Source organism: Lissotriton helveticus, chromosome 1_1 (genome assembly GCF_964261635.1).
Source record: "Lissotriton helveticus chromosome 1_1, aLisHel1.1, whole genome shotgun sequence".
NCBI lineage: Eukaryota > Metazoa > Chordata > Amphibia > Caudata > Salamandridae > Lissotriton > Lissotriton helveticus.
Window position 1 is genome coordinate 638,421,661 of NC_136057.1, and position 9,414 is coordinate 638,431,074.

Genomic DNA, 9,414 nt, shown 5'->3' on the forward strand with positions numbered 1-9,414 from the left:
CAGTAGGGGCCGGGGCGAAGGGCTCTCATTCAATTTCAAGTCCAAGTCAGCAGCAGTAATCCAAAGATAAAGCACTCTTAAATTATACAACTTCCCTTGCGGATTTTTTTTTATATAAACATGAACATCAATTCTCCAAAATGGCAGGAATAGTGAAAGTGACACCACACATCCTTTAACACACCCAACTACATCCCATGTCCAACATGTTCTCCATCAGCAAGCTGCTGTTTGCTGCTCTGGGATTAATGGTAGGACAAGAATTGCAAACCAAAGAAAATAAACAGTACTCTTAGAGCACTGTTAATTTCTGTCCTATGACTGCCTTCGTACCCCAGACATGCAGGTCAGCAAAGGCAACACCAGTGTACATGATAAGAGTACATCAGGGCCAGGGCATGCTACTCGTAGCCTCAGTAAGTATCATCCATGGACATGAATGGCCACATTTTCTGATTCTGTGAATTTATGCCCACAGTTATCTTTTTCATGTAACTTTTTTCATCTTAAGTAGTTAAAAAATGTATGAATGAAGTTCTCTATCAATATATAATCAGACACTGAAACAAAATGAAAAAATAATTTCAAGTGACTATGTTAATCAGTTTCGGAACTGTAAAATCTGTAAACAGCTGTGCCAATGTTTTTGGGTGGTCCTGAAGAGGATCCTCAAAAAGTACAATGCTTTTGCTCTTTAGCATTATAAACGAAACCCAAAAGCAGGGCCGGACTGGCTACCGGGCATTTTGGTGTGCTGCTGAGCTGGGGGCTAATTTCGTTGATGGGGACCTGCGTGTGCTGAACAAAGTTCGTTTTGCTTTTTTTATTTCAAAGGGCACGCAGGTCCCCATCAAAGAAATCAGCCCCTACAGCAGAGAAATTAGCCCCCAGCTTTGCAGCACATAAAAACGCCTGGTAGCCAGTCTGGCCCTGCCCAAAAGGCACTTTCACACATTATTCCAGAGCCACTTGTACATGTCACCACACAAGCGTGCTTCTACAAAATGATGCAGGTGGCCTTTTGTTTTGTTTATATTGGCCTTACCAAGATGGGAGGCACCACTTAGATTGGACAATAAAAAAAAGACACTTTAAGTGTATTTAAAGCAATTTTGTGGAGTGGCGGCAACAATATGCTGCCTGGCCATCCCAAAAATATATATACATTTGGGGGGCAATATGTAATGGAGGAGTAGGAGGGGGAGTAACTGGGATTGGACGGGGGATACATTGATAATGAAGTCAGTGAAGGAGAAAGCAACATGTGGGAAACAGTGACAAGTGGTGGAGGTAAAATTACACAGGAGAGCACAGCACATAGCACATAGCACGTGAGGGGAGGGAACGCAGCAAAGAGAGCTGTACAACCCATGCACTCTGATAGAATGCTTAAATTAAGAGAAAAAAGAAGTTCCCCAAAAGTGAACAGCATGTCAAGAAAATGGTAAACAAACTACGTTCTAGAGGAGGAACAAACACAAGATGGCAAGAAGAGCCATCAAATAAGAATCAAGGAAATGAGAGTGAAAAAAACCCAAATAATGGTAAGCAGTGGGTGGCTTGTCGTACAGCTTATACGTTCTTTCTAAAAACTGTGCAAAACTGAATCTATGCTCACCATCGGGATATGTTGGCCTTAGTCCTGTAAGTTCACAGTGAACCATCTGTACTCCTAACCTGACAAGGTAACAAATGGATTGTGCCACCTCAGAACACGTCAACCCTGACTCACCAAGGAAATTGTGGAAACAGATCTAAAAACATTTTCGTTTGGTTACTCATGCATACCTAAAGAGATTCATATGAATTACACAACATAACGTTTTAATATTTATTGAAGCATTGTGATTCTTGAGTAAAATATGTGCACTGCAATAATCAATAGAAGGAAACAGAATATTGTGATCAGCAGTAAAAGAATGGTGGTATATGCTCGCATATAAATACTGTCATAGTTTGCTCCTAGCTAGCGCTACCTATCATAGTGGTTGCAAGACGGTACAACCAGGCAAATACATGGTAGGCCTTTGCCACACATGTTTTTACTGCGAATATGCATTTACAATGCATGCCAATACCACGCATTGTTTTTAGATTTAAAAATAATGTATTTGTGGGGGAGACCCCCACCAGCCCAACTTACCTTAAATGCGTGATTTTGGTAAGCGTTGTAAATGTATATTCACGCTAAAAATATGTGTGCTAAAAAATGCATGGTAAAGGCACAACAAGGTAAAAACCTTGTTGTAAAGGCTGTTTCCCATCCTAGTGTGCCTAGGGTGGTTGAATCTGCCCTATCCATGTGGGATGATCTAATTCCCTATTATCTCTAGGTAAATGTCGTCAGGAATGAGCTGGTCTGAAATTACGGTAGCCAGCAAGATGCTCCTTTGTCTAGACAAGGGAGTGATGTCATTTATAGAGTAAACATCATCCGTGCTGCCATGCCGAAACCCCAGTCAGGCCGCCATTACTTATTCTATTGTGATAGCTCTGTCGCCGAACGGACAGTAACAAATAAGAACAATATAAGCAAAGCTAGTTCAGAGAATAGAATCCTGCACAGGCACACAAACTAATGTGTGTCAAATGTCATCATGTTTAAGAAAACACGTGAGCATGTAAAGTGGTGGTGTTTCTACTTGGGCCTATAATGTCACCACATGACAGGCTCAAAGGCCCTGTGAGGTCTTGGTAAACTCACACCAGGTATTTTACAACCAGAGAGTTTGAGTTAGTTGAATTTCTATTCAAAAGTAATAGAATCTTGCAAACTGTTTGTGGGCCATGCCACTGAATGGGAAATAATGTTGGAACAGGAATAGAGAAAAATATGGCAAGGGAATTCTGATCTGAAGTTTTTTTTCAAAATGGAACGGTGCTAGGATTACACTTGCCTTCTCTTTCCCTAGCAAAAAGATCATGTTTGCAGCTCCCAGGTGTTTGCTCTCCTCTGCTGTCGAAATCATAGGCCCAGCTAAACTTGCATTATTTACCCACACAATGTTATTCCTCTCTTAAAATACTCCCCTTGCCATGCAGTCTACTAGTTCAACGTGCTATACCTACCCTTGGACCACAGAGACACAGAGCACTCTAGACCATTCCTTCCCTCCAGTCATTGGGACTCATGGACGTCATGGACAATTCCAACCCTGTCAACCAAAATTCCCAAACCCTGTCACCCAGCGGGCGTTCCACGTGCTCTGCTTAGAGGTCTGTACCCAGGGTTGAGCCTGCGTCCTCTCGTCCTCGCCATCCTTCTTTCTGGATCAGTGAGTCCCTGACATGCTGCATTTTCCTTCGAGAAAATCCTGAACTTCGGAAAATGTTATTTTACTGTTGGATTGTAAAACTAAGCTCACACATATATCTCGAGTAAACAGCACATTTTGTCACTTCTTTCTGCAATACACGTGTTGTTCCTGTGTGGATGTTAGTTTGCACAACAAGATGCAGCAGGCACTGGATTTAGAGTTGAGCCGCTGAGTATTGAAGGTAACTTGCAGACCTTGTTTTCAAGCTATAAAGCTTAATAGCGACATTACATCAAAGAACGGATAATGCATTTCCTAATATCTTTCGTTGCCTTCTGGCCTATTTTAATTAAATTGTTTTGACGGATTCCCCAAGGCCCCCTAACCAGAAACAATATGTTTCACAGAATCACTAATCTTACACCTCTTATTACCCAAGTTAGGAACGGAGAAACTGCACAGAATGTCCCTCTGGCACAAAAACATTTGTCTCAACGCTTCTCTCGTTTGCCACTTGCAGGGAGCTAAGCATACTGGACAGGTGGGAGCAGAGCCCCCCTGAGCTTGTGAGCACCGCACCCTTGAACTTGCATGTGGAGTGTCTAGTTCTGATTGCCATAGAGAGGGTCATGCTGATACATACATGTATATGTAACACTACTGATCTTTAAAGGGGAAAACCTCCTTTCCGGGCAGAGCTTTAACTAGTTACTGGAAAGAGATCTTATGTTATTTTACCTTGTGTTGTGTTGTGATACTGGCATTTGTATAGCTCACAATCTACCGTTGGCATGCCATTGGAGCGCCCTTGGAAGCCCAGGGTTGACTTTCCAAACAATTACCATGTTTTCCTTGCAGAATGGAGTGGCTCAGCAGACTAAGGAGACCAGTTAAAAATATAATATTTGAAAAAGAAAGTTTTAAACATGTGAGGAAGGAGAGAAGAGTATGGGATGCAGTTACCCATGACAGGGCTAGAGACAACTTGTCTTGTTGAAGCCAAGGATGAAAAAGGGTAAAGCTAAGTTATTTTATTAAAAAATATCAGCTTATGTAAATGGCAAAACGAACACCCAAAAATGTTCAAAATATTGAACGAATAAAGGGCCTTATTTATAGGTTGTCAGACAGTGTACTTTGTCACCAATACGATGAAGTACCCTGTCTGCCAAAGCGCCAGACTATCCATCTCATAAAGAGACAAGCAGACCTTAAGTTTTCTGTCTGAAGTCCCCCATTGGTTCCATCAATGGAAAACTTCTTCCAGTGGCCCTATGGAGTAGGGGCCGTCGAAGGAAGGGCTTCACACAACCTGTCCTATTTAAGGTAGACAGTTTACTGTCTTTTGTTCTTTCTTTCACTGCTAGAAAAAACTGGAGGAGAGGAACAGAAAAAAACAATAATGACCCCACACCCTGGGAGAAAATCCCCAAGGTGTGGGTCATTCGTTTGTTGTTTTTCAAGATCAAACTCCCACAAAAAATGTTAAAAAGTTAGGTGGAGAGCCACCAAAATTGCTAGTGGCAATCGACCAAACGTTTTGCACCTTGCAGGAAAGACCATGAATGAGGTTCTCTTCAAGGTACAGGGAAGACAGCTGGGCCAGAAGCCATCTCTAAATGTGATGGACTACAGCTAGAGTCTGTACCCTGTCCAATCTGTGAAGGTAGGCTTTGATTCAACATTCTTCATTTGCTACTACTAGGATGTAAACTGTAGTTGCAAGTGAGGCAGCACAGTACTGTTTCCGGGTCTTTCCTGATGCTAACCTAGTTTGACTTGAGCTAAATATTGGGCCCAGTGAATTCCACAGCTTTGGTACATGAATTCTGAAAGGGCTGCATTTATCCTATTGCACACAGAGTATGGCACAAAATGCAGCATTTTTGCACTGCATTTATACTACATTTTGGCATCCCTTAGAAGCCAATGAAGCACTTGTGTTTGGAGCATTTGCAACACTGAGTTTCTTTCAGCGAAATCTAAAATGTGTTACAACAATCCTGCCATCATGTGGACTTTTGGCAACTTCACACAGTGCAAACACAAGGAGATGATGGACGGAGGGCTAAAACTTTTCAGACACTCACCCCCAGTCACAGATCTGGGTTGAATCCATCATCGTTCTTCAGCTCTGTTCCCCAGTTCAGACACAGCTATATGCAAATCAGTCTGACCCCGTGCCTCATGGGAACAGTCCAGCCCGAACTGCCAAGCATGTCTTCCCTGGACCGAAAACAAGCACCCTGGGACCGGTTTCGGGCTAACAGTCCTCATCAGCCAGGCTAGCTTGAATCCAGTGGCAAAGTGAGCAAGGGACCCACGTCTGGGCATTACCTGCCAAGCTAGGGCAAACAAAGCAAACACAAGGAGATGATAGAAGGAGCGCTGAAACTTTTCACACAATAACCCCTAGTCACAGATCTGGGTTAAATCCATCATTGTTCTATAGCTCACTTCGCCACCCCAGTTCAGACATAGCTATATGCAAATCAGTCTTGATCCTGTGCCTCATGGGAACAGTCCAGCCCGAACTGCCAAGCCATGTCTTTCCTGGACTGGAAAGAAGGATCCAGGGACTGGTTTCGGGCTAACACTCCTCATCAGCCAGGCTAGCATGAATGCAGTGGCAAAATGAGCCAGGGGCACACGTCTGGGCATACCCTGCCAACTTAGGGCGAACAAAGCAAACACAAGGAGACGATAGATGGAGTGCTGAAACTTTTCAGACACTCACCCCAGTTTCAGCTCTCTGTCAATCATCTCCTTGTGTTTGCTAAGTGCACACAGTGGTCAGCTCAGGGGAGAGGGTTCTCCAATGTAGGGAAAGCTGCAAGTTGACCCTCACATTTACTATGGGGACGAAAGGAGAGTTCAGAGTTGTATATGACTTTTAGGTTAAATTTTGGCCAATGGATAGAGGCGCTTTTATGTTTTTGGGCCACTTGTGGACAAAGCATTGGACTCTGAGCCTCCCAGAACCATCATCTCTGGGTTGGCTCCATTAAAGGCTAGGAAGCCCTTTTTTTCTTTGCATTTTTTAAAAACATGTCTAAAGAAAGAGCAGATGTACCAATTTGCTACACTGTTTTATATCTGCAAGCATATGTGGTACCATCATCAATGCACAGTTAGAGGTTCACCTCGTCCTACTCCAAAAGCTGTTTCCACAAAGATGTTGATGAGCAGGCAGGGAAAGGATGCCCTGTAAGTCACTCTTCATGACACCTTCCAAGTTGATGATCCCACTGACCCAAGTTGGACTTCCTGTCTGAGGCTGAAAACAGGTATTGGATCATTCTCATTAAATATTCATTAAATCGGTTGTATGGCATTACAACGCGGGCTTTTACCCCGCATGCCATTACAACGCGGGGATTACATCGAAAGTCGTTACAACGACTTTCGCTGGAGGGCGCTGGATAGTGGAATAGTTTAATTTTCTATTCCAACTCCAGCCCACATTTACAGTAGGGAAGGTGTTGGATAGAAAATTAAACTATTCCCTATCCAACAGCGCCCTCCAGCGAAAGTTGTTGCAACGACTTTCGTTGTAATCCCTGCATTGTAATGGCAGTGCGGGGTAATCCCCACGTAGTCATGGCTGTTCCCCATTAAATCCAGTCAAATTTTAGAGCATTCACAGCGGCATGCCATGTTCTATGGCTTCATAGGCAGCTGACCAATTGAGGAGTATGATGGTGATAAGATTGGTGAATTAAATGCAAATTATTTAGATTAACAGTTCAAAAATGTGAAATGATTAGCATAAAATTCAGAGCTGAAATGACACACATATAAAATGTGTAAGCTGCTTTAGGCAGTGATAGCTATGTGTATATGCCATAGAAATACTAAAAAGTGAGCTTACTTTAACTGAAAGTGCACCTAATATTGCTGAACTGTGCACAAAAAGTAATTTAGAAGTCTACTATTAATGTGGCATGCTTCTAAATAGTTATCATGACTGCAGAATGTTCTGGTTCTAATCAATGTATTATTTTACTAAGCAACGTATTGTTTGTAATGATCAATTTCTGATTCTCACCCTATTTCACATAATTCTTGAATAGAATAGTTGCACATTTAAAACCATATTTCTTGTTTGGATTTATGAAATGCATTGCTAAACAGTATTTTGCAAGTTAATATTTCTCTTCTTTAGCATGGTTCATTGTGTATGCAGTGAAACATTTAATATTTAGAAATCCAGCCTGCGTTCGATGCCTATGGAAACTGAGGCTAAAGAGTCTAGAACTTAATGAATGAATGAATTAAAAGGCATTTATAGAGCATGTGCGAAAAGTGTCCCAGAGCTGAAGATGGGGAGTCCTGCCAGCCAAAAATGCCATCTTTTTAGCATCTTCCTGAAAAGAGGAAGCTCTGAGATGGGACATAGTTCCTGAGGGAGTTTATTCCAGGCCTTTGAACCAAGAAAGGAGAAAGATCTTTCTCCAGTTCTGGCCCAGCAAATTTTAGGAATGCTGGCTAAATGGTTGTGTGTTGATCAAAGAACCCTGGGAGGGGCATACTCATAAATCCTCCTCCTCAGGTATACAGCTTCCTTCACATGAAGGTACTGGGAAGGAGGGGTCCCAATGTAGAACAGAACTAATTAACACACAGTTAAATGATAATGACACAATTAAAGGGTCTGCAATGTTTAATTCACAGAGCAGACACAATTAGGATATAGTATCCAACATTTCTTATTGCAAAGACAGTTGATTAGTGCCCAGGGTAGGGGGGGTGGTAAAGTGAGGTTTGTGCAGGTAAGGAGAAGTGACCATAAAAACAGACAGTAATCTGAAAAACTGAACCATTATTTGGAATGTACACATGAACATAAATCAAATTTAGTCAATTGAGCAACACATGCCCCGAACAGTACATCAATGTTACGATTGCGGAGAGAGGGGCTGGAATTGCGGGGATTGGTTGTCGACGTTTCGACCCACTATGTGCAGGAATTAATGGAACCCTTGCGGCGGGGTCTTCATCAGGACGGGTGTGGGGCTGTCAACCTATTAATATTAATGATGGGTGTGTATTAATAAAAACAATGGTCTACAGATCGCAGTTAAAGACAGTAGTAAGGCACACATTATGAAAAGAAAGAGGGGGGAGCATACCTATCGGATTGGCGCTCATCATCTTAGTTGTAACTTCTAGGATTGTTCAGGTTGGGAATACCTAAGGGGTACGAACAATTGTATTGTGCACGTATTAGTTAGTTATGCTAGGAAGACCCTATAAAAGTAAACGGTCCTTAATTAAATTGGTGCGACTTACACATTAATTGTAGCCAACCACGTTCAGGCGGGGATCAGGGAAGGCCCGGGGACGTAGGGCACAGGAGACTCTGGAATCTGACAATAAATGGGGGAAACGGATTAGTGAAATCACCCCAGATCTAGCGCGGTGTCATATGCGGGATACAGACAGTGCGGCTTACCAGCGGTTCTGGTGTGAGTCAGAGTCGTCCCCATGAGGTTTTTACGGCATGGCGATTAAATCGGACTGCACCCGCTGTAAGAGAGAACCAACAGCGATAGGTGTCAGGTCAAGGGCATAAATATATTTGGATAAGGGAACACACGGTAAACGTGTATGTTTACCGTGGAGAATGAATCGGACCGACGTCTCCGCGTACACGTCAGGAATCTCAACCAGACTTCCTGTGTTGGAACTAGTTATGGAAACGGGATCACATGGCCCAGGTTCCCGGGAGAGACATGGTAGAAAGACTTACACTACGACAATTCACTAGGTAGTGAGAAGGTGTAATTCATATATTGAAGGATGTCGATCAGGTATATGGAGTTACAAAAAAAGTGGTCGGTTACATAACATATTCACAGCGTTCATTTCATCAGAAAATGGTTAGAAGGTACACACAAAACAAGTCACTATGGAACTGAATTTAATTCAGCTATAAGCAGTGATGTTCAGTACTAACACAGTTATTTTGTATTTAATTCATACAAAACATAACAATGGATGTAGTCATTATTCAAAATCGTGCTCAGTGGGTGTCAAAAAGAGGGGTTCCAGATTCAGTAGGGTAGGGTGTGGTTGGAATAGATGGAGGGACAAAGAAAAGGAATTGTGTCCTGTAGACAATTCAAAATCAATCTTAAAACATTTCCCGTCTATA

General features: G+C 42.5%; 1 protein-coding gene across 1 annotated transcript in view; it reads left to right on the plus strand.

Annotated features, from left to right (window-relative positions):
• Positions 1-9,414, plus strand: part of CAMK1D (calcium/calmodulin dependent protein kinase ID) — a 1,511,583-nt gene that overhangs the window by 1,228,717 nt on the left and 273,452 nt on the right. The window lies entirely within an intron of this gene.